The 19,922-nt window shown below is 38.4% G+C and overlaps 1 protein-coding gene and 1 long non-coding RNA gene across 7 annotated transcripts in view; both read right to left on the minus strand.

Annotated features, from left to right (window-relative positions):
- The window catches only part of LOC125698961 (uncharacterized), a 93,081-nt gene extending 78,986 nt beyond the window's left edge, over window positions 1–14,095 (minus strand). The window contains exon 1 of the long non-coding RNA XR_007379389.1: window positions 13,985–14,095. This is a non-coding gene — a long non-coding RNA (uncharacterized LOC125698961). The remainder of the gene's footprint in view (window positions 1–13,984) is intronic.
- Window positions 1–19,922, minus strand: part of FHIT (fragile histidine triad diadenosine triphosphatase) — a 514,383-nt gene that overhangs the window by 262,860 nt on the left and 231,601 nt on the right. The gene's annotated exons all lie outside the window — the stretch shown is intronic.

A 19,922-nucleotide genomic window follows, 5' to 3' on the forward strand; every position in this document is an offset into this window, starting at 1 on the left:
CTCAGCAATCAGTTAAGACTTAGCTCAGGACTCTTCTTGTCAAGAGTAATCCAGAAAGAAAAGCAGGAGAATGAAAACAACCAAAGGGTAATGACAATTTTCATAAGAAATCTAGGAGCAGCTGCTCCAAGGTCAGTAACTGGAGGAACGACATTAACCACCCTGCATTAGCAACGTAAAGTGTCACTGCTTAAACAAATCTAGACTGATTCAAACCATTGTGTGGCTCTACATCAGCACCAATTAAGGTGGCAGATGATGTATAAAGAGCCTGGACAAAGGATATTATTATGTTACGAGCTGTATTGATTTTTACAAGGCTTTTGGATTGACTGACTGATACTATCAAGTAATTAGCTTTAATCTCGGGCTACAGTGACCACAAGAAATCCTGAATCAGGCTATGTTTGATCTTTGATTATACTTTACTGATAGGAAAGTGCTTAAATAGGGCAGAACCCTAGTTTCCTCTGTAAAGCCAGTGCTGCGCAGATAGTCAGTGCAAAGCTTAGCGAGGACGTGCTAGAGCCACGCACAGATTCTGGTCACAGAGAAGGCAGCCAGCAGAAGAGAACTGATAAGTGATACCACTGCAGAAGGCCTTTGTAATTGGTTTAACATTTTGGCTCACCCAATCAAAAAAGCACATATCTAAAATAGCATGCAAATCCAAGAGAGCTTTATTTTTAAGGAAGTTTATTATTTTTCCCAAATGAAAGCCACAAGGGATGAAGAGGGGGACTATGCCAAGCAAACCTGTCCACTGTGGCCAATTCTGCCACTGGCAAAGCCAGGATGTTTATGAAAGCCTTTTCAATTTGCAAGCTCATTATCCATGAGAAAAACTAGGCTAACATGTCAGGAGTTTGGCATTAAAAGGGGAACCCCTCTAATGCATCTCTGTTCCTAAATCACAAACTGACCCTTTGATAGCTGAAAAGAAACTCCATTAAGGCAGAAGATCAGGTTAAGTTCACCTGCAAATAAATACCTCCTGTTGGACAAATATCAGCACAATACCTTAGTTTTGTCCTCAGTCTCAGCCTTTTGTAATCTTCATTTCACACACACACATATATATATACACACACACACACTTTTTTTTAACCAATTCCATAACAAACATTGCATGTTTCAGTCTCTGAGCTTTCAAGCATACCTGTCACTTCCCACATATATACTCACCTCCCCTCTAGTCAAAACATAATCACTAAATATTTCATTTTCTCAGTGTGCTTCCTCAGGTACCACCTCCTTCCCTTCACACTTCTCTCAGAGCCTATTATCCCAACCTCATTAATGAAGGTTCACTCTCTCCAATTCATGCCTCACCTTTTTTCCTAAACATTTGTTTATAGGCTTTTTCCCTCACCCTAAGAGAAAATCCTTCTACTTTAAGGAATCTGGCTAGACCTCTTCCCTGTTTCAAGTAATAAACCTAGCAATTTAGGTCGAAGAAACTAAAGGCAAATACCACCTGAATTCCCTTGCTTCAATTTCTGTATCAGCTTTGCATGATAAGCTACCTGTGGCTGCAACCATGTCAATGCACTTGTTCATAAAGCATCTGTCAAATCTTCAATTTCACGCAAATTATAAATAATACCATTGGAGATCATGATAGCAGATGTGCCATGATTTTATAACACGCAGCACAACTGAATTAAAGCCTAGCATACTGCTGAAGGTACCTGCCTGCCAGAGAAACTGAACGTTATTTTTACCGTAGTGCTAGTTACTGGTTTGCAATATTTCCAGGCTCAGAGATGGCTTTCCTTCAGTAAGATGATTTGTTATTCATAAAATGCAAACAGACTGAAAAACAGAGGTAGTATGACCAAGTTACAGTTCAACTTGCCTCCACGGTGCTTGAAATGTAAAAGCCAGTTAACCTCACTTTTGGTTGTCACGGGGGTTTGGAATGGAGACGGGCCAGAGTACAGTATGTTTTCACATTCATTCTCTGCCTTTTCCCTTTTATTACATAATTTTTATTACAGACTTGCAGATCTTTGTTCCCAAAATGAATTCTCTGGTGAAAAGCTTTGTGCATTGATATTTATTGTGTACATATGTGTATGCCCCAGGGCTTCAGTTTTTATCAAGAGAAAGATTCTGTTTCTCAAATCTGCAGGTCCTGTCTTCTTCTGGTTCAACAAATCCTCGCTCTGGAAGTTTCTGGGTTTGTTTGCCTCCTGAGAATGTACAAACTAAATCAAAGTTCCAGAGCATACATAAATATCTGTACATACTAAAAGGAAAATGAAAAAAAAAAAATCACAGTTGCTCATATCAAATAACAGCTCATTTGAAGACTGGAACAGCACAAGCTGATGCATGCAGGCAGCCATTTTCAACATCCCTGAACCACAAACCAAAAGTCCGCACCCCAAGGACCTGCACAGACCTTCAGAGCCAGGGACAAAACTTGGTACAACCACACCACAGCCCCTGCTGATGCTCTCATTAGAGCACGTGGTTGGATTTGCAGTTTTCACATTTGAGTTAAAAGTCTAACAGGCACTGCTGACTGCATGCACAGCAGGGCAAATAGCACATTCTCACACAAAAATAGCCTCTGTGAGTGCAAATAGTGCACAAAGTAATCATATTTCTTTTATTTCGAGTCAACTTTTCCAAACACTTTACTTCTTTCAGAAATGAATTTGTGACCTGTTACTGACCTGTTACTGTTTTTCTACAGACAGCTTTAGAGAAAAACAATAGAGGATGCTGTGGTTTTTTCTTTGTTGTTGTTGTTTTTTTTTTTACCATAACAGAAGTGCCACAGTAGCAATGCCTGGGAAAGCACCAGCAGTGATGATGGAGATATGGGAGTGGGGAGGACAAGATGGAAGGCATCAGCCACAGAAATCATCAGCACATGCAACTGAGATTTTAACATCTCTTGTAAAATCATCTATCTTCACTTTGAAGCACATCAAGCTGGTGACACAAGTAATTACTAAATTCTTTCACAAGGTAAACGCGGCCTACAGGAGAGAGTTAAAAGGACTTGAAATGGATAAAGGCTTCTGCCCCTGGGGACAGCATACAGAAATAGCTGCTATGTATTCTCAGGGATTTTGCTCCCATTCTCACTCAATACTGCTTTCTTGGCTAAAATGAGATAAAGCATCTGCGCAGCTTCTTACAATAACTGCCCTTCTTTTCCTTCTGATGGGATAACAGTTAAGCTAATGGGATAACTTTAGGAAGCAGAAATCCTGCACAAACCAGACAGCAGCTACTTAGCAAGCAGATTGCTCTGAAACAGAACTAATGCCACGTATTTCTCAGAATATCATAAACTTCCAATCAAAGCTCTAAAAATAAAGTTCTATACTCAGCAGGAGAATGTTATGTGTTCACCCCATTTTAACAATTACAACCAAATTATTTCTAGGAGTGACACCCTCGTCCCACTTAAGTCAGTGGTGGTATGACCAGAACTTCCCTATCATCTCAGCCTTTCCAGCTGCTAGCTTTTGGGCCAGTGAAGCAAAATTACAAAGCAAGAGCGCTGTCTTAAAAGGAGTGCACTCACTGTAACATACCACCAAGTCATTTCATTTCAAATTATTTCTAATATTTTAATGTTACAGCATATGACATTCTTTTTTTTTTTTTTAGTAATATTAAAAAAATACAGATACATTTCCAGGCAAAATGGGAAATAAAGGATAACGACGGCATGGCTTCGTTAAGGAGCACAAGATGTATTCCAGTGGGCTTGGGGAGATGTCTTATCTCCTTTGCAGGAAAGAACCATTTCTCTGTGAAGCAGCCAATATCTAAGAGCCGTGGTTGTTCTTTTTCATTCTAAAATAACTAAAATGAACTGTAGATAAAATTGAAGATTTTAGACTAGCTCTTAAATTCCAGTTGCTGGATGGGTACTGAATTTAGAAACAGTTGTGATTCAGCACCACTACAAGAACTGCCCCCACCTACAGCGCAGATGCACCCAGACAAATAGCACAGCTCTTCAGCCAGAAATCCATCAACTGTTTTTCCTGTTTCAGTCAGTATTGTCTCATTCCCTCAGTCAGATTAGGTGACAACGATGTTCTTTGTAGCTGAATATTACTCTGCAATCTCTGTTTGAAGGACATCAAAAAACATCAGCGATATTTCAAATTATCTTAAGGTCTTGAAAAAGCACAAAGCCCTCTGAAAACATGACATCAAACCACAAGCCAAATTCTTACAGTCTGAAAAGCTACCAAGGCTTCCCCACAGACCGTGTGTGTGGAACATCACTATCTTTGTCTCCAGCTTTAGAAGGATCTGATAGGGACACTTTTGTCATGAGAAATCTACCAGTGATTTTCTTTTAATCACTATTTTCTTCTAAAATAAATCTTGATTTTATGAAGCATTTTAGCAACTCAAAACTGAAATGCCTTTGTTTCAGCACAAAAACTCTGCCCTCTGATAAATCAAACAGTAACACAAATCCAGCTAGCATTAATAATGAAGACAGTCAGCATCCGTTCAAGACAGCAATTAAAATAATGTTATCTCCTGAGTTTTAAGAGCCACTTACTTATCAGGAAGGGACTTCATATATACACTGATATACAGATGGCACTTTAGTTCTTACAAAAGAAATAGACAAATCTCTTTCAGAAGTATTCAGAATCCAACTGGCAATTTCATATTTCTATTCCCCAGAGAACTGCCTGTATCTGAAGATCAATTACAAAACACATGCCTATCAGATCATGATTACATCTACACTTTCCAGTAATAAAAATCAAACTACTGCTCTGACAGGCCCACACAGGTCAGAGAAAACCTTTAAATCACAGCACTGTGTCCCAGGGCCCTGCTCCTCCACTGGGGGCAAAGAGTGGGACATGCTTGAGGTGCTGCAACAGTGGAGGGTCAGGACCCTGCTAGGTTTGCCTTGGCAAGTAAGCACAAGGTGCCTCAGCAACGTAGGTAATAGGCTGGGTAGCACAGGAAGGCACGAGTAGATACTGCCTCTGGAGCAGCCATGGGGATAAGCTGGGAAATGAAGCCTGTGAGAGACACCAGTGTATGGACAGGCTAGAAGGTGATGCAGCAGATGGTTAACATTTAACTGCATACTAAATATTTAGAGTGGAAGGTATTTATTGTCTTCACCAAAATCAGAGGAGCGAGCAAGGCTGGGACAGAAGACCAAACTCAAGGACTTGAACGGAAGCCCATTTTAATACAGAAGTTGCAATTTCAGTTTTAAAAGGCAATCTATACTCAATATGAAAATAAAGATTTACCATTTGCACCTCTGCATTATCAGAAATCAAGTGTTTGCTCAGTAATGCTTCCATTCCTGTCCTCCTGTTTCAACCAGGACTGGCTGAAGGCTGCAACCACTGGGGTAAAGAAAACCCCTGTGAGGAACACTCCTTATTCCACCCCATGTTCTCTACAACATAGCATGATTGCTGGCCATTCTGGCAGCTCTCAGCTGAGTAAGATTTACAGAAACTGGCTCTGGAAAGAAAATGAAAGGTGCATATGGAGAGTCAGTAGTTATGCTGCCTGGTTCTGTGGCTGCACTGACACTTCCTCCACTAAATCCATTCATTCCCATCTTTTAAAAGCGCTAAATCTACACTTGCATGGCTTAGAGCATAAGTGGGAAGCAGCATTATTCACAGCACAAAGAGGTTATACACTTCAAGAAGTTAAAATATCACTTCCCTAAGAAAAAGAAAACTAGCCTGTGAGAGATCTTCCACTTACTGAGTAGACACTGAGCAAACACCATTATGAAAGACAAGCAATTAGAAACACCAAGACTTCAATGGATCAGCAAAGATGAGCTGGTTTGGTTTATTTTACAGTTTGATTTAGTAATTAGCTGCTCTTAAAAAAAAAAAAAAAAAAAAAAAAGATGAGAATAAAACAGGAGCTTGAGTGGCCAGTGATGGCTAGAAATTTCAAGAATGTCTTCAGACTCCTGTGCCATTTACTGCCCATCCTAAGCTGCAAGGTATTAGGAGTGAAATGAGTGGATTTTCAACACCGTAATGGAAATGTGGTTAGGACAGTACACTACAGTAGAAAAAAAGATAATCTGCACATGAAGTAAGGAATATTAAAAATTACTTGGGCACTACAGTATGACACTGCACTCTGATGATTATCTTTATTAGATAACACTGGATAAAGAGCCAATTTATTAAAAATTAATGGGATGGTACTGTCAACCATACATTACACATATATCCATAAAGAGGATGTGGACAGCTGAATGTTAAATCTGTTGGAAATAATAGCAAAGTGAGGTAGAAGAGTGTGCCATAAGATACTGGAAATTGTGTAATGAGAAGGCCATACAATAAAGAGCGTGTAGGGGGAGGAAACAGCCTAGCTTGCTAGTCTGTAGAGTTGTATAAGGAGATTAAAGAAAACTAAATAAACTGGAATGGAAAAGTTTCCCTGGATTGGAAAAATTACTCACAGAAAGCGTATAACAGCAAATAAAAGAACCTGATTAAAGAGAAAACACTGGAAAGTGGTGAACAAAAATATATGGCAGAGACATTTGATTGCAAAACAGCAGATCTATTCATGAAAAGAAAACAATTTTATTGTGTCTTCTGATGAGAGCTCAACAATGCAAGGCATTGATATCACAGAAGTAGATTCAGTAATAGGTTTCAAAATACATAGATAAACCTTTTATTCAATCAGAAAGTGAAAATTCCATTTATACTATGTTTTCTAATTAAGCAAGCTTCATTTTTAGAGTGATTCGAAAACATATGATTCATTATTCTAAAATACTTTAAAGTTGTTCTTATTAGAAAATGAATCCGTGTCGAATTCCGTGATTTGGGATCTTAGGCACTTATTCAGAATACTCACATATCCTAGAATGATTATTTCCCAAAAGCTCTAGTGTGGACCTCAGCTATCAGAAATAAACAACATAAATACCATTTGATATGTGCAGCCCTAAAAAGAGCATTTACCATTCCAATATTTATACAGCAAGATACTTTCTGAAATGATTTTGCTACCAAATGAGTCCTCCACAGCACAACCGGGAATTAATGCTGCTTCACGGTGGCAATGAAGAGGAAGAAACTCAAAGAACTTCTAAGAAAAACTGTTTAACTCCAATAGAGATGTATTTTCATAAACACTCTCTTAAATCCTAATACTCCCAAGACTTATTCACAAAGCACAAAGTTAAGCACATTCAAACATTCCCATCCTTGCAAATCAAATCTCAACAAGCGTACTGAATAGAGAACCTACCTGTTTACCTATGAAAGCTGATTTCTTGCAGCCTGCTTCAGAACTGCAACAAACACACATCAGTGCAATTTAAGAGCATAAAAAAAAAAAAAAATCCCAGCAGAACTATAATAGCTAGCACAAAACCAATTTGAAAAACTGACCTGCATGGGGTACAGGAACAGCATTACTCGTATTAAGAATGACATCACAAAATGCAACAAAATGTAAAGCAGGCAAGGCTTCACTCATTTCTATTAAATTGAAATGAAGTTCTGAATGAGCAGCTCTAAGAACTACCAGCCTGGCAGTGACCACAGCAACAACATCCCATATCACCTACAGACAACAGGCACATGTATTTCTGAGCTCTGCAAACAGACTTCATGCTTCGCCTTTCCAAGATGAATTCAGCTTTTAACTATTACTCTGCAACACAAGATCCCCTAAAAACATATGGGTGCCCCTCATTTAACCAGACACCCTGGGCAGTGTCTGAGCCATGTATCCCACCATTTTCCTGTTGCCGACTTCTCACTAATAAAGTTAGGTGTCACAAGCTTGGTTCTAAGATGTACTTATCCTTGAGGTTAGTATGATACTTTGATATTTCAAATACAGTTTCCTCAGATAACTGACAACTTTTCAATCCAGCATCTTCTAATGACAGCTCTTTAGAATATGCTAGGCATAAAAGACAGGCAGACAAATAAAAAGAGAACTTAAAACACCTGTTTTGAGTTTGGGGTAGGAAAGACCCCTAACATTTATGGCTCTGGAATAGATCCATTCCATGCCTCAAAGATCCTTGTGGATTATAAAAGTGGAAACTACTAACAGAAGAGGAATTATTCACCACATTATTAAACATGACAAAAAGCTTCTGAATTGAAGCTTAAAACAGGCTATTTAAGATTCCAGCAATCCCTGGGACTTTGGCAACAAAAATGTTCAAAAGCCTTTTATAGTTGCTGTCAGATTTATGTAAAGCATTTCAGATTCCTGTGAACTTATTTATATAACAACCTAAAACTTGAAGCCAACTTGAAAGTCTTTCCATTCTAATTACTCAGAATTAGAGGTGCTGTACAAAAGATCCACAGTGTTCTTTCTTTAACATCTGCTAAAATGGTGGCTAGCAAAACATAGACTTAGGTGAACACTTCATGGAACAGTTATTATAGATGATGAGCTGCTTCATTCGCTGTGAAATCTATTCGGCCAGATGTTTTCCTGTTTTCTTTTCAGAGACAACAGGGAAGATATCACCTTATGCTACATTCAATTTAAACTGACTGCTCACACTGCCCTACTCATCTCACAATTATTTCTTAGGAGAATGCTGCAGTACACTAAAAAAAAGTTCCCGTATGTTTTCAGAAATATAGCACTAAAATACTCCCTGCAGTCAGGCTTAGTCAGACACCAAGATTTCATCAGGAACTAAGGCCCATCTGACCTAGCTGCAAGGCACAGGTCATTCAAAACTACTTGCTTTATATCCAATAGACAGATGGGCACAGTGAGCAGCACTACCCTGTCACCACTGAGGGTAGTTCCTTCAGCTAGAAAAGGAAAAGCAGCATCTGTTGTAAATGCACCAACCATCTCCACATTGCCCACACCACAGTTAAGGGTCCCCATGGAAGCAGCACCAGGCCGTGGCCTAATTGGTTCTCCATGATGCTCTAAGTGGTGCTACACAGTAAAATAGTCACTACCTCAAGAAGTCATTCCAGATTTAACTTTCAACATTCTTTGAATACGCTTTTGCTTTCACCTTCTGCCCAAAAGCTCTCAGTGCCATTTCTTTTCTTCCCAACTCACAATTCGCCTCTCCCACCATTTTGCTGTTTCAGTGAAACTGCTCAACTCTCTCCTGTTCCAGCTGTCACTTTTCTTCTTTTCTCATCCTTCACACCAGCACTTCCCAACTGCCCAGGCTGTGCATACTTTCAAACACAGAACTGTCTGACTTTTTAGCTCAAGTTTCCTCGTATAAATGCATCACCATGGTGTCTGCAGCTTCAGAGAACTGTACATCCAAGAAGAATTAAGTAGAAATCCTAGAGGACTGATATTCCATATACACATTGTTGTGAATTTCAGACACAGTGAAAGAGCGTTTGCCCATGTTGGCTGGGCTTTCGAATTATTGTCAGAACTGGTCAAACTGTTCTATTCTTGCACCTTTAAAACCACTCAATGCCTAAATGATGGAACTTTAACAGCAGTGCAGAACCTCTGCACAAACATACATAGATCCTGACCATTATTGCTTCTTTAATTACTACTCATTTAACACTAGCTTACACACATTATTCAAATCAGGAGAAAATTCCTAACTCAAATGTTATGATAAGCAAAAGTAAGTTCACAGTTCTTTTGATTTATCTGAATTTTGCTAGATCCGGGAAACACAGTCACATACACCTAAGGAGAAATCCACATATACAGTACTGCAAGTCATAACCTGTTGTTTTTTTCTGTTTGTTTGTTTAGTTTTATAATGCTGACAAGCATGGCTTAACACCCATGGATTGTTATAAGCCAACGTGGCTTCCTGTGTTTCTTTCATATAGGATTATTCCATATACATTCTGGCTGTGGGATTTTTATGGATTAAGACAGAAGCCAGCAGCATTCTTTAGTCACTGCTTTTGGCATTAAAACACCACTTTGATTGCTTTCCCTTTTTTTTTTTTTCCTACTTAATCATGTTTTAGACAGACAGCATCCAGATTTAACTCACCAGGCTCTGCTTTGCCATTTCCCCTTTAGCCATTAGAGCTAGAGACAGAGGTTACAAAGACCAAGGTAATTTAGTATTTAGTTCAATGATGCCTGTGGAAAAATCCTGTGAACCTACGTTGAGATCTCAATGAATCAGCAGTGACTTATGATGCAAAGCCAGTGACTTAAAGAAGTAAAGTGTTCCTGAAGTCTTTAAGAGCCTATTACCTATCGGAAATAAAGCATTAATACCTCCAATACAAGTATCCTTAGGACATGCACAGCATATTGCAGGCCTTGGGTCAACCTCATATAGCTTATGCCTGTACAAAACCTGCTGAACGTGAGCAGGGTGCAAAACCTGCTCAGGTAGAAAGCATAGTAGAAATAAGCACCTATGATTTCCCTTGTGTTGCTTGGATTGAAGCATGCGAAGTGAATCCTCAGCAACTTATGGTACAAAGCTGGTGTTAAGTATAAACCTATCAGAAACTTGTTTGGAGGTTTAAAAAAAACAAACTTACTTCCTAGAGCAGTTCTCACTGCCCATCTGTGACCCCAGGAAGCTTCGAGACAATGATGTAAAAGAACAATCTCTTACACCCAGTGATCAATGTGTTATCAAAGCAAACTGGAACCTCTTCTATCTACCATAAAGCTGTTCTATGAAAACTAGAGTTTTGAGAAGACATCTGATCGCAACCCAAAATGGCAAGGGTGCATAAGTCTTACTCCTCCTTGAAGAATACATGGCTTTAGTTGTGGCAGCAAAATTATCCAGCAAGACTCGCTACTCCAGACACATAAGAAAGACCTTCCTAAGCATGCTGATCATACATGCTTCTAGGAAGAGCTGCTTTCATGCCTTATGATCAGGAGCGATTTACTTTGGAGGATTCTATGATACTAAGATTGCTAATAAGATACAACGCCTATCACCTGTAGGTGTAGATGTAGGCATCTTCTGCATTCTCCCCCAGCTTATGAAGTCGATCTGGCAACAAACCATGAGCTCTGCAGCAGCCACCCTTGGCTCCCACAGGCACCAGGAGCTGCTCAGGGCACTCAGCAGAGGACAAGAGTGCTCAAGTCCTGGGAGAAGCCACCTTCTGCTGACCAAACATCAAGATGAGTTGCACAGTGAACATATGGGAAATACAGTGCTGTACTCAGGTTTATTCCTATTTAAGAAAAAAACAAACAAACAACAAAAGGCATCAGGGCTGTCCCATTTGTTATATGTTGTGGTGACAGATATAACTTCACTGGATAAGCTCAGGGCCTTCACCACTTCTGCAGCCCAGGAGAATTCAGAAACAACTAGAATCAGCTGGAAGAAAAATTCCTTTTACCTAGAAGTTACTGCATCTTTTTAAAGGGAAAAAAAAAAAATTATAAATTTGTCCAGTGTAACTATTTAACTAACCAGTAAAACTAACATGCTTAATTTTAAAGTCAAAGACATACGGCATTTTAAGACAGAACTGCAATTATGACAATAAATATGATCTTATTCTGTATTTCAATCTTCAAAACTGCTTTAAAGTACACGGCAAGTCAATGTTAAATTAGTTCAAAATACTCCTTGGTACTTATTATAGAAATAAGTATTTTGATCAAATAATTATTTTCCACTAAATGGAAAAATTGTTTTGACAGTATCATGTTTTCAGTGTAGAAAATGTCTTCCACACGTAACTCAACCTGCTCTAACACTAGGTGTATTTTTTCACATCGAGTTGATTTGGCACAGAAGAGGCTGCTCTTCAACTTCCCCACTTTGCTGCCCTCTCCTCTGCAATATACACCTCACTGTCAGAGCTGCCAGCACTGAACTATCAAAGAGCAGTTGGCATTAACCAGCCCAGCATTCCCATACAACAAAGATGTATGCTTGTGCACATCTGAGCTGCGGCAGGATTTGACTGAAAAAAGACTGTGTCCAGAAATAAAAAAAACGCAGTAGCAAATCTGATTTCATAATTGCATTTTTAAGTGGAGAAATGTATAATAAGTTGCAAAGCTACTGCCAGAGAAAAACAAAAATACATATAAAATGCCCACCACTATATCAGTTCTAGAGTTGTGACTGTGATATTTAAGAGCTTTCTGCTTGCTGATATATATTCTGCTAGCTGTCACACCGCATTTCCTAAATTGTTAAAAAAACCTTACCTATCAGCCCCTAAGGCATTCATTTTTCCCTGGACTTTATAAAAACTAGAACATGCTTCCGTGATATTTCTTTTACAATAGGAGGCCTGTTAAAAACAGCATCATGAATATTCTAGTTATGACAGATATGAAAGGACATAATATCCAGGAAACAGTTCTTTCTTAACATATTCATGAAGAGGTCCTTGTCAATCACAGCGAGTGAATTGAATAAAAAAATAAGACTGAGTCTTTAGAGGATACAACTGAGTTTTACATGCTGGAGATATAAAGACTGAAGTGAGACCGGGTTCCACTAACAAGATTCCTGGCCTGGGGTGCCTTTGTGAAATTATTCAGAAACCTGCCCATAACAATATTTCAGACTGCAGCTCTCTCCTCTGCTGTTGTGCTCTGTGTGGGTCCACGTGCTGCTGCCACACACTTAATAGCATCTCCCAGCTGGTGCTTTAAAGGAACAATGTCTCCAGCTGCCCATTCATCTTGGAGCTTCAAAATAACATCTTGCACCCCTGCCTTTTTTGGATATTAAGAAATTTACCTCTTGAAATCTTCTGGAAATGAGAAATAAATGGACAAATGACTGCAGCAGCAGAAACCCAAGGCTTCTTACATATATTTTACAGTAAAAGCAACACTGCTTGCTATTTATGCTCTGTTATCAACTTGCTCAGGCATAGATTGTTAAACAAACTTCTATATTAAAAAAGTTTTCCCTGCCCTTGCTATTTCTCAAGCAAGTACGAAGTACAATATGAATGAGATACTATTCAAAAATAGCTGTTTTTTCCAAAGACAAATTGAAAGCTAATTCCAAGCATTCTTAATACACGCAACATCAGTTTGCAAGAAGCCAGTTTACTAAGATTATCAAACAAGCACACCTCTAAAACCATGCATCATTTTCCTAAGTGAAGCCCACAGAAGATCACTTACTGCAATAACATTAAAAGCACATTTAAAAGGCTGTCTGTTCTTTCCCCAGTTGCCATTTTTACATATAATATAATTACACACGTTTGAAAGTTACTTTGCACAAAAATGGTAGGTACCCCAAAACTCAGATATAACTAATACATCTATTACTTAAGTGAAATGGAAATAAAACCACAATTAGAATGGGTTGATAAAACAACACAGCCTAGGTTTCAGGGCTGACCACTGTCTCCACAGCTGGCTAACAGTAGTAGCCTAACTCTTATGGTGTTCTCTTACACCAGCCTAAGTTCCCAAGATGCTGAAATTATCAAAATAGTTTGCCTACAAAATGCACACACTTTCTTCTTGTACAGCTTCCTGCAGGCACTCCAAGTGCTTGTTCAAGGACCTCTTTTATTTACTCATCCAGTTGAAGATACAACACTTTGTTTCTCCTACATTTAAAACAAGCTGCATGAGACACACGCTGAACTTTAAAAAGAGCATCAGGCAGTCAGATTACATCAACAGTGAAATAGGAAACACAGGTAACTTGCAGGCCAATGCAAGCAGCAAAGTAAAGATGCGTGAAGTTGCAATACAACTGCCCAGGCTTTAGCACGGAGATCCGTTGTGCAAGTAATGCACTAATCTGAATACGAGAGTGAAACAGAAAAACCACAATGCTGAGCGAATGCTAGTCACCTAAGTTTAAAACAGTCCAGTAGGTTCATAGCAGTCTTCAAACTAAAACTAACGAATGCAAAACTACTTTGGTTAATGGGAATATGTGGCATTTCACAGCTTGACTCCCTTTGTGGAAATAGAAAATATCAGCAGACCCAGTTTTGTGACAGCAGGCAAAGTATTTTCAGATAGGCCAACAGGCACACAGAAAAAGAAGAAATGAACTCACCCAGATGATGAAGGGGCTCTCTGGTTACACAGTACTTCTTCTCAGGAAGCAACCTAGGTCCAAGTTCAATAAACACTTTCCCTTCAGTGCCTAGCCCTTATCTGAGCCCAGGGGGCCTCCACCCCTTCTGGTTAAGCAGGGAGCACAGGTGCAAACAGTTTGCCCATGTTCCCTGGGCCAGGCACACCCCTTCACCAGGTGCTCAATCATCAGTGCAAGCTGTGACCTAATGGTTCCCCTAAAATAACCTTCATAGATTCAGTGTTTGCATCACAATTACAATACATCTGATTCCAACTCTTCTGAAACATAGAACGTAAGGCTCCATGTCTAGGCACCAGTAAAAAGCTGACATTTGTCAACTTTTACTCCAGGGACACCTTTAAGGCTGCAAGTATTTTTTGTAGTTGTGTTTTGACTGGGAAACAAAAGTAGCAAGAAGTAACGCCACAGAGCATACAACAATCTGACCAGCAGGTTAGTGAAGTCATGTGGCACAACACCAAACTGCCAAGAGACTTTTCTAAACAGAAGAATCTTGGACTTTGCTTTCCACCTGCTTGTGGCAGGTACACTGAACTGCAAACTAAAGTATCCGCGTACACTTCAGACTTCATACTCCATTTGCAAGGTACCAGTGGATTGTCAAATTTAAACAGCAACAAAAAAATAGATCTGTCTAGCATGCCCACGTCATGATGGCACCACATTTCTTATGTGAGTCACCCTATTGAAACAACAATGGATATACAACTGACTAATATTAAAGTCATGGCTGAATGAAGCCCCGACCTGGTTTCAGTCCCTTCTCGTGTTTCTGTGTAAATAAATGCCCAGGCTTTCTGTGCTGCAGAGGAATGATTAAATCATGTTTTGATAGTATAAGCACGTGCAAGTACAGCATCAGCATGTACCAAAGTGAAAACCACAAGAATAATGAGGAACCATGCCTTGAAAACAAAACAAAATAGATCTGAAAATTATAAATGTTCTGTGCACAGAAGCTATGTATTTAATACTTTTCTACTGGGAGTCTAAGTTGCTTAACCTTTGGCAAATTTGATTCATTAGTGCATTAATTGACAGTTGTTTCCTGTTCTAAGTGATTGTTTTGTAGTTCCATTATGTACTGTCAGACAACAGTACATGATTAATTACAAATAAACCAAGAATTAACTTTGCTAACAATGGGATATTTCAAAGCCTTCTACCTTCAGGAAAGGAAGTCTGCTACTCGTGCAGCTGTGATGATTTCTGGAGCTTCCTCCACAGTGTTTCAAACACGGTCAGCTGCAGTGCTCTCTTGAGATTTTGGCTTACGTGAGAGGTTGAAATAAACAGGCTCTTTTCTATTTTGTGCCTAACAAATTGACCCCCTACATGGACAAACTCATATAGCACTCTTAGTCAATGCACAAAGCATCTATCAAACAAGAACTTAAGATCATGTATGGAGGACAACAAAAGATGAATATATAGCAACTTTAGAGACCTTCAGCATGAAAACCAAGTCCAACAGAAAGCTCTCTCAGCCCTATAGACTTCCAAAGAATTCACTGATCAATAGCGTGAAATTAAGATACTTGGCTTTGCTGTCAATATAATTATTATGAACTCCACTTAAGTGAACAGATTATTTATGGTCTCACTGCTCATCAGAAAGAATTGGAAACTGAACATGTTGCAGTACCAAAGATAAAAAGGAAAAAGGCTGGATAGGGACCTCTGAGAGGCTGTTTATCACTTACTGCAGCCCTAATGGCAGGAGTTCGTCATGATTAAGATACATTCTGTCTAAGGTTGAAACAGAGGCTGTTATACTTTCCCTTCCAAACCTGTTAGCAATGGATTTCCAAGGCTCTTACACACATGGTTACTCAAACTGCAGGGCAAATAAATGTCCCTTAATCAAAACCTGAACTTGAATTCCTTTTTAAGAGTTCTGACAAGCAGGTTACCTAGTTTCTTATCATGGACACGAACTACAAACTTTCCTTTCTTTAAATAAGTTAGAAAGTTTCCTTCTGTCTATATTTCTTTTGGGCTTATCTAAAAATTAATTTCAGTAACTGACATTCCTGAAATTACAACAATAACTGCACAAACTGTTCTCTGTTGCTCTCATTTAAAGCCCATGAAGACACTGGAATAGTTTGCTACTTCTATTTTTAAAGGAATAGAGTCACTGTTACTTAGGAACAGCACACTTCCATGAGCAAAATATTTCTCACCAATCCTGATAACATTAACAGAAAACAATTATAACATCAGTAAATTGAATCGTGGAAAACAATTATGTTCTTCTATGTCATGAAAGATCCAAGATGGCTGCAAGCTGCAGAAATGTTTAATTTAAAGCATGGAACACAGGAGTAGCATTCAGTCCTCTAAATATTCAGGTGAAAAGCTCTGATACGTCCACCATTAACATTTTTGAATAGATTTAATATGGCCACTATTAGAAACCACTGCAATTTTAAGGATTGTTTTTTTTGTTTGTTTGTTTCTCCAGAACTGTCAGATTATAGATATAAGAAAAAGATTGTCTTGATGTGTTGTATCACAAAAAACAGATGCAGTTAACTGGATCCTTCCACTAAGAGCTGTTAAAATGCATACATCAATCATCATTTGGGGACAGTCACTACAACAAAAGTAAAGAAAATCTGTACTTCTATATTTTGTACAAAATTTTCTTTGTTAAAATAAAAATAAAAAACTATGAAAACACAGCCAGGTGAACAAGCAAAGATCAATTGGAAAGTCAAAATAAGTCATCTTAAGTCATGAACTACACATTTTCAAATAGTAAATGGTAATGATTGAGATGTTGGGTTTTTTAAAACATTCTAGGGCAATTATTTCTTTCTTTAAAGTAGTTTTATTCGAAAGTAAGCTTAGTGCATAGCTGCCAAAAACCGCAGAAACAAAAGACCCTAAATCTTTTTAATGTACAGACAAGGATTAATTATTTCAACTACATTTAAGATGCAAATATGAGGTATTTTGCTAGCTGTATTTTTCATTATTATGTACCATTAAATATTATTTACTAAACTAGTGAGAAACCATGCTGCATAATAAATGCTAGTACTGTGATCATCTCTACAACAGTTGCTTAAATTGTGAATAAAAGAACATTAGACTGGGATCACTTTCATAACTATACAAGTAGAATTTTAAAAAATAGAAAAAAAAAAAAAAAGAGTAATTGAATCACATGTAAAAGCATTCCTGCTACCACAATATCCTTCTTTTTTTGACAGGATTTTTTCAAGTAATAGCTTATTGCCACAAAGGACTAAATGCTCTTAAAAAAATAAATAAATAAAATAAAAAAATCCATCCACTTCTTAGAAGAACATTGTCAGTTTTATTAAAAAAAAGTTAATCTAAAAAGTTTACTGTTAATATTCCCAGAAAAACTCTACTTGCATCTACAATGCATCATGCTGTTGACGTACTTAAACTACCTTTTTTGAACACTTCCAGTGTGCTGACCACATGGCTAGGGGAACACTGGAATCCCCTTGGCCAATTGCAGCTAGACATCAGTGTTCATTCAGTACAGCTCCCAAACTGCCACAATACCTGGACACTGAGGCCTCACTCAGTGCACGCAGCTTCCAGAGCATCATAATTTATTCTGCTTGGATCCCAGGAACAAGAGAGAATCAAGGACAAGCCATGTTTATAATTCTAGCGTGGCTCTCACTAAGAGCTAAAAGACTGATTCATAACTAGCCTTAACACTTCCCAGCAGTTTTGGAGAATCGGTGGTTAGAGGAAATGTTTCCCAAGATCAACTGTTTAAAGCTATGTGAAGTCTTACGGGAACAGAACTGATCCTCACAACGTTAAAATTATATCCCAATGCCTAACTCACTTTAAGACCATAACATCATTTTCCTCCATTTCCATTCAAACCATTAATGACAACCTAGGTATCACCAGAGCTCCTCATATTCCTTCATTACTGTAGACACTTGCCTCTTTAAGGCAGGAACTGTATTATTTCCAATGAGCAGCTAGCACACTGCACACATAATGGAACGTATACAGAGATACAAGGAACATGGGGCCCAAACAGCTAGGTATCTTCCCTGTGAATCTATTACCATTATCAAAATCTGTGCAGTCAAGTTATACAGAGAAAAGACAATTTAAGGAATTTAGATCCTTACTACTGCACAGCAAAATGTTTAAGTAAAACATGCTTTAGGGACATATTTGGCTGTCTGCTCATTATAAAACAAAAAGTTGCTTTAGATTCTTTTTTTAATACTAAATACTGGAGTAAACTTAAGCTTGAAGCTGTTTAGCAAATTCATGCTTTAGCTGCTGCACTGCTTATTTTCTCAGGGTAAGTAGACGCAGTAGCAAAACCTGGTAATACAATTTTCTATTTTAGCTGCTTATTTAAAGAAAAATAAATACAGATAGGTTCTGGAGAATTGACAAGACAGTCAGGTTAGACACTAAAGGAAAAAAAAGCTTTCTTGCAATGTAGTCACAAATAAACATTAATATAACAAAATAGATTTGTGTAGTGCTGCTTTGGAGCCTCCATCACCAGAGATCTATGGAAAAGGTTAAACAAACATCAGAGAAGCAGAGCATCAGCATAACCCAACACAGGCTGATACTGCCCTGGGATAGCAGGGCACACATAAATACCTTCTGAGAGACCTTCAAGCCTATTTCTCTGTGATTCTAAATTGTGCTTGTGTGTGTTCTTCTCCACAAAAGGCAAACCTACATAGCCCAGGAGAAAGAAAGTGTTTTGATTTCAAGATATAAAAGAAAGTATGTCTGGCTGGGTGGAAATGGGAAAGGTTACGAACTTCAAATACAACCAAGAGGATAGTCAGATTTTCTAACACAGGTTTGAATATGTTTCACATTGATGCACAACTCTTAGATATAACTTGTGAAAAAGCTTTTGGTTCATCTCACACACAAGATCCTGTATGTTACAAGCTGATTTTTATGTCAAGTTGCTTCTGTCAAAAGAATGAAGCAGAGCAAATAGCATGGGTTCTTTCAAGCAGTCACATTTCTACTTCTCAGTGCACCAGTACAACCAGTTATGAGCAAACCACTTGTAAGCAAAATATTTCACCTTATTTGGTTTCATGAGAGCCTCCACATCACAGCAGCTGATGCACAAAACACAGCTGCCTGCATTGCGAATGGCCTCTCCTCACCAGCTATTAATATTTATGCACAGAAGTTTGGTAGAATAATTTTTTAAAGTTTCTTCAAGCAAAGAAGGAAAGAAGGAGGTATAACAGGAATTCTCCAAGAGGTAGGAAGGTACACGTGAGGTCTTTGCATCTCTGCCTTTAAAGTGTCCATCAAACCTTCCCAGAGACCAGAGGGGATTTTTCCCTGAGCACGTGGAGCAGCAACCCCAGGCTCCACAGAGTAACACTGGAATTGCTCTGCCACAGCGGAGGCTGAAGTCTCTCAGGGTAGTAACAGTTTAAGATATTATTCCTGTATGATTTCTAGAGTCAGAGACTGGTATAAATTAGACATGTCATGAGAAATCTGAATTATGTGTTACGTAGTGCAGCAGAGGATAATATACAGACCTTTATTATGTAATAAAACAATTGTGTGCTGGGGAGATATTTATGGCATAATCCTGTATGTCCTCACAGTACTCTTTGGAAACATATAATTTAATGCACACTGTATATTTTGTCTGTGTGTTTACATTTAAAGTAATGCAAACTTTATTCTCTAAACTCCTAGTAATATATCTGGATAGGTTATTGCGTGGTATACTGGTAAGCGCTGCCAGAAGACATACACTCTTGAAAAAGGCCACTTACTACTAGTAACTCGTTCTGCATATTTCTTTAATCTTTTGCTTTTTAAGTTAGAGCCAGCTTCCCAAATGCTTAATGAGTAGTCTCTAAGGCTTTAATTT

This window comes from Lagopus muta, chromosome 11 (genome assembly GCF_023343835.1).
Source record: "Lagopus muta isolate bLagMut1 chromosome 11, bLagMut1 primary, whole genome shotgun sequence".
Taxonomy (NCBI): Eukaryota; Metazoa; Chordata; class Aves; order Galliformes; family Phasianidae; genus Lagopus; species Lagopus muta.